General features: G+C 38.7%; 1 pseudogene; it reads right to left on the bottom strand.

Moving 5' to 3' along the window:
• Positions 1-758: 758 nt before the first annotated feature.
• Positions 759-5,851, bottom strand: LOC124973671 (lamin-B1-like; annotated as a pseudogene).
• Positions 5,852-6,756: the final 905 nt, after the last annotated feature.

Genomic DNA, 6,756 nt, shown 5'->3' with positions numbered 1-6,756 from the left:
ATTTTGGGGGGTTTAATATTAAAGCAGCCTTTTTATTTATTAATGTCACATAAAACTTTAAACATGTTACTGATGCATTTTAGTGGAGAAGCCCCTCCCTCCATCCCACCACCCCATCCTCATTCCCCTCAGGAATTAAGAATCTAAGAGAAGTAACCATAAAACCAAGTTTTGTGGAATTATTCATCCAGAGTGTTTACATGATGATTAGGTTAACATCAACCATCTTACTAAATGTCTCTTTTCCATTTAAAAAAATGTTACTTTCAATGCTTATTACAATAAAATTCAGTACAGAAGTTCAATAGATTAAAAAATGCTTTTCTCAGTCCCTCACAGCACTGTTTTTTTATAGCAGAAAACAGTCAAGAGCAGATCATTAATCTGTATGGAGCAATCTTCAAATTATGCTAACAGTGATTTATTTATCCTCCCCTCACATTCTCAAAGAAATTTAAAAATGAAAAAGAAAAGAAAATACATGTTTTTTTTAAAGTCAAAAATTGTGAGTGACCCTTTCCACACAGTACACAGTTAATAGTGTCAATAATTCACATGTTGCAACAAAGTGTATGGATATGATTATTTTACAAAATTTCCAGTATCAAAAAGGAAATTACGGCCATCAGATTCACAGTTTAAAAATTTATGTAAAAGAAATATGAAAATAGTCTGTGCTTTTGAGAAAGCTCTGCACTATATATCCGTAAGGATTATCATACATCTTTGCCTTAAGGAAGGCAGTTGACTTGAGAAGTTTACATAATTGCATAGCTTCTGTTGGATGATTTTGGGGCTCCCTGCTGGTGGAATACTTCTTCCTCAACAACCACCCCAGTTAGTTCTTCCTCTTCAGTTATGGTTGTTTAACAGACTGTACTTATTTGTATAACCTCCTTTCTCTGTGAATTTTTCAGTATAACCTACACATCTTCACCAGTGCCCAAGAATTCTGGTTCTTCCAGAAGAGGTCAGTGGGAGGACTGGCCGTGACACCAGCATTTGCAGCCCCCATTGAAACAGTCTGACCTGCCTTCAGCTACATATCTTGAAGTATGTTGTGAGCATCAATGTGTCTACAATTTTCTTGTTCACCTCTGCCTGCCATTGTTTGATCCTGTTCACAAGTGTTTTTCAATTGAATAAATTTCCCATCAACCTCGATCTCTTCTTTTTTTTATTTATTTTTTTTATTTTAAACAAATGGGATACATGTTGTTTCTCTGTTTGTACATGGCGTAAAGGCATACCATTTGTGTAATCATAAATTTACATAGGGTAATGTTGTTTGATTCATTCTGCCATTTTTTCCCTTCCCCCCCTCCCCTCCCACCCTTCCCCTCCATCTATACAGTCCTTCCTTCCTCCATTCCTGCCCCACTCCCTAAACCCAACTCCAACCCCAACACTAACCCTTCCCACCCCACATTATGTGTCATCATCCACTTATTAGCGATATCATTCTTCCTTTGGTTTTTTGAGATTGGCTTATCTCACTTAGCATGATATTCTCCAGTTTCATCCATTTGCCTGCAAATGCCATAATTTTATCGTTCTTTATGGCTGAGTAATATTCCATTGTATATATATACCACATTTTCTTTATCCATTCATCAATTGAAGGACATCTAGGTTGGTTCCACAATCTGGCTATTGTGAACAGAGCAGCTATGAACATTGATGTGGCTGTATCTCTGTAATATGCTGATTTTAAGTCCTTTGGGTATAGGCCAAGGAGTGGGATAGCTGGGTCAAATGGTGGTTCCATTCCAAGTTTTCTAAGGAATCTCCACACTGCTTTCCAGAGTGGCTGCACTAATTTGCAGCCCCACCAGCAATGTATGAGTGTACCTTTCTCCCCACATCCTCGCCAACACCTGTTGTTGCTTGTATTCTTGATAATTGCCATTCTAATTGGGGTGAGATGGAATCTTAGGGTGGTTTTGATTTGCATTTCTCTTATTACTAGAGATGTTGAACATTTTTCCATATGTTTGTTGATTGCTTGTATATCTTCTTCTGTGAAGTGTCTATTCATTTCCTTAGCCCATTTGTCAGTTGGATTATTTACATTCTTGGTGTAGAGTTTTTTGAGTTCTTTATAGATTCTGGAGATTAGCGCTCTATCTGAGGTATGATTGGCAAAGATTTTCTCCCACTCTGTACGCTCTTTCTTTGCATTGCTGATAGTTTCCTTTGCTGAGAGAAAGCTTTTTAGTTTGAATCTATCCCAGTTATTAATTCTTGCTTTTATTTCTTGTGCTATGGGAGTCCTGTTGAGGAAGTCTGGTCCTAAGCCGACATGTTGAAGCTCTGGACCTACTTTTTCTTCTATAAGATGCAAGGTCTCTGGTCTGATTCCGAGATCCTTGATCCATTTTGAGTTTAGTTTCGTGCATGGTGAGAGATATGGGTTTAGTTTCATTCTGTTGCATATGGATTTCCAATTCTCCCAGCACCATTTGTTGAAGAGGCTATCTTTTCTCCATTGCATATTTTTGGCCCCTTTGTCTAGTATGAGAAAATTGTATTTATTTGGGTTTGTGTCCGTGTCCTCTATTCTGTACCATTGATCCACCTTTCTATTTTGGTACCAATACCATGCCGTTTTTGTTACTATTGCTTTGTAGTAGAGTTGAAGATCTGGTATTGCGATACCCCCTGCTTCACTCTTTCTGCCAAGGATTGCTTTAGCTATTCTGGGTTTTTTATTCTTCCAGATGAATTTCATAATTGCTTGCTCTATTTCTGTAAGGTACGTCATTGGGATTTTAATTGGAATTGCATTGAATCTGTATAGCACTTTTGGTAGTATGGCCATTTTGACAATATTAATTCTTCCTATCCAAGAACATGGGAGATCTTTCCATCTTCTAAGGTTTTCTTGAATTTCTTTCTTTAGTGTTCTGTAGTTCTCATTGTAGAGGTCTTTCACCTCTTTTGTGAGATTGATTCCCAAATACTTTATTTTTTTCGAAGCTATTGTGAATGGGGTAGTTTTCCTAATTTCTCTTTCTGAAGATTCATCGCTTATATATAAAAATGCCTTAGATTTATGTGCATTGATCTTATATCCTGCTACTTTACTGAATTCACTTATGAGATCTAAAAGTTTTCTGGTGGAATTTCCTGGTTCCTCTAAGTATACCATCATATCATCAGCAAATAGGGATAGTTTGAGTTCTTCTTTTCCTATTCGTATCCCTTTAATTTCTTTGGTCTGTCTAATTGCTCTGGCTAGAGTTTCAAGGACGATATTGAATAGAAGTGGTGAAAGAGGGCATCCCTGCCTTGTTCCAGTTTTCAGAGGGAATGCTTTCAGTTTTTCACCATTTAGAATGATATTAGCCATGGGTTTAGCGTAGATGGCCTTTACAATGTTAAGGAATGTTCCCACTATCCCTATTTTTTCTAGTGTTTTGAGCATGAAGGGGTGCTGTATTTTATCAAATGCTTTTTCTGCATCTATCGAAATAATCATGTGATTCTTGACTTTAAGTCTATTGATATGGTGAATGACATTTATTGATTTCCTGATGTTGAACCAACCTAGAAAGTCAGCATTACAGAACATTCTCACCAAAATATTTCATGAGGAAGAGATAAAAAACAAAGCAGCAAATCAGCAAAGGGAGTAATTATCCTAAAGGACTGTCAAATAAAGGAGGAACCAAGATGTGTCAAAAATTTTAAATATGAACCAAATGACCGGGAATACAAATCATATCTCAATAATAACCCTGAATGTTAATGGCCTGAATTCATCAATCAAAAGACATAGACTGGCAGATTGGATTAAAAAGAAAGATCCAACAATATGTTGCCTGCAAGAGACTCACCTCATAGAAAGAGATATCCATAGACTAAAGGTGAAAGGATGGGGAAAAACATACCACGCACATGGGCTCAGCAAAAAAGCTGGAGTATCCATCCTCATTTCAGATAATGTGGACTTCAAGCCAATGTTAGTTAGAAGGGATAAAGAAGGACATTTCATACTGCTTAAGGGAACCATAAATCAGTAAGATATAACAATCATAAACATCTATGCCCCAAACAGTGGCTCATCCATGTATGTTAAACAAATCCTTCTCAATTTTAGAAACCAAATAGACCATAACACAATAATACTAGGTGATTTTAACACGCCTCTATCACCACTGGACAGATCTTCCAAACAAAAATTGAACAAAGAAACCATAGATCTCAATAACACAATCAATAATTTAGACTTAACAGACATTTATAGAATATACCATCCAACCAAGAGCGAATACACTTTCTTCTCAGCAGCACATGGATCCTTCTCTAAAATAGACCATATATTATGCCACAAAGCTAATGTCAGCAAATACAAGAAGATAGAGACACTACCTTGTATTCTATCAGATCATAATGGATTGAAGTTACAAATTAATGAAAGAGTAAAAAACAGAAACTACTCCAACACCTGGACATTAAACAACATGCTACTATATGATGAATGGATAACAGAAGATATTAGGAAGGAAATTAAAAAATTCTTAGAGGTAAACCTCGATCTCTTCAATGCACACATTCCCAGTGACTGAGGTGGAATGAAAGATGCTGACACTATTGCTGACCTTTGATTCTTCCACATGAACTCCCTTCTGCCTTCCTCTACTTGCGCACACACTACACCTTGAGGATGCACAGGGCACTGACACATGGGAAGAAGGACTTGTAGAGGGCTTCAGAAGCTCCTCTTTGCCTTTTAGGAGTTTCCTGTAAGCACGGCTTTCAAGTTTAACATCAAGTTTAACATCAGTCAGCTGTTGCTGCACCTGATCCTTTATCCCTTATTTCCCCAAACCTCTCTCTCTGTCAGCATGCAGTGAATGTTTTCTCTTTCTTTGCAAGCAATCCCTCAAACTCTTGAATTCTTTTGAAACATGCTCTATCTAGACTTTTGTAGAATAGAAAGTTGAGATGAAAACCTTTCAATTCTCACAGGATTTTCCTTCATTTCTTCTCTGGCACTGTTGACAGTAGCAGTCAGTATTCATCCCCGAGGACAGTCTGGGATTCTCAAGTTTGGCATGGTAAATCTGCCCCAGCTCTTCCTTGTACAGCCTCACTTGGGCGTCATGTTGCTTTCTCACCTCAAAAAGGACTTGAGTCTGCTTATACATATACTTAATCTGACATCCAGAATCCACTTTTACCAAGTGTTTTTCATACTTTCTTGTCTCATTAATCTCTTCATACATGTTTTTACAAAATTCCAAATTCTCAGGAAGGCTCTGAAAATGATTCTCCAAATCCACTTTAAGTAAAGTTTCTTTGTGTTTTCAGCAGCAGCTAATGAGTCTTCCACCTGGGCAAGCTGATCCTTCAGGTTTTCTAAATCTCCCTCTAAACTTGTTTTGAACACCAAGTGTAAAGTAGGTAGAGTTGCATCTTTAGAGTTCAGTGCTGCTCCACATTCTCAAAGCTTGATCTAGACTCAATTAAGATCAGATTTTTTCTTAGCATAATTGAGGAGAAGCTAGTCATGCTTGGTCTTGCATTTACCCAACTCCATCTGCAGCTTGGCCGACCCTTGAGTTGCATCCTCTAGCGCCTGTCGTGCATGGGCCAGCTTGGTTTCTTATAGTGCCTTGAGTCCCTTGAACTAGTGACTGTGTACCTCTTTCCACTCAGTCACCTGCAGCTGCAGCCCACTCTTCTGTCTCAGACTGCGCACATTGTCGATGTACAGGGCCAGTGGGTTATTGAGCTCATGGAGGCCTTCCTTCTGCAGGTGCAACAGTTGCGTGGGACTCCTCAGAGTGGTGGGGACACCGGCGCCAATGCCTGTCCACCGCGACAAGGAGGTCGCTGTCTCCATGGAAGGCAGTGAGGCATTCTGGCAGGGAGAACTCAGCGATGGGACAGTTGGCAGAGAAGAGGCTGCAGGGGCTAAGCCAAGACCAAAAGCACAAACTGGCGACCCACCCTTGCATTCTGAGTCCACACGGGGAGGGAGAAGCACCTAGGATAGAGGCAAAAAGAACAAAGAGCAAAGGGGGAGTGCTAGGAATCAATCAGTGGATCCTAAATTGTTTTCTGTAAGAAAATATGCACACAGGCAAGGCCTGAACAGGAAAGAGGATGGTGACCAGGAGGCAGAGCAGATCCATGTAGCCACCACCAAGTCTTTGGCTCCCACAGCACTTTGTTCCTCTCAGGCTGAGCTGAAGCTGCTGCGGGCTGGGGACAAGGACCTTTAATTTTTTTCTGGTAGTATTGCAAGCATTAAAAACTTTAACATTGTGATTGAAAGTAAAGAATAGTCGTTAATTTACACAATGTGTATTTATATTCTAATTTTATGGTTTACAATATGATTTTAGGAATATTAATCCTCTTTTGCTCATTTTATTCATCTTTAAAATTGGGATTTATGAAAGTAATACTTTTTGAGCACTCATGTTTCTGATTGCTGTTACAAAAAATATTACTAGTTTGGTAGATTAAAACAAAACTGAGAAGCTGAAGAAAGAATCCCATTCCTTGCTTTTTCTATCTTCTAGGACTTGGTGGAATTCTTGACCTGTGGCTTCTGTTGATCATTTAAAGTAGGAGGACCAGACTGAGGCTTCACTTTGCATGACTTCATCTTTGCTTTCTGTCATGTTTTCTCTAGAATCTGCTTCAATCACTCAAGTTTGAAAAGGCCTTGCAATTACACTGAGTTGACTTGGCTCTTCTATGGTGATCTACTTAGCATGTGACTGACAACATTAATCCTAC

The sequence above is a fragment of the Sciurus carolinensis genome, unplaced genomic scaffold, assembly GCF_902686445.1.
Source record: "Sciurus carolinensis unplaced genomic scaffold, mSciCar1.2, whole genome shotgun sequence".
NCBI classification, from domain to species: domain Eukaryota; kingdom Metazoa; phylum Chordata; class Mammalia; order Rodentia; family Sciuridae; genus Sciurus; species Sciurus carolinensis.
The sequence above is the reverse complement of the archived record's forward strand: the minus strand, read 5'-3'. Positions and strand labels throughout refer to the sequence as shown.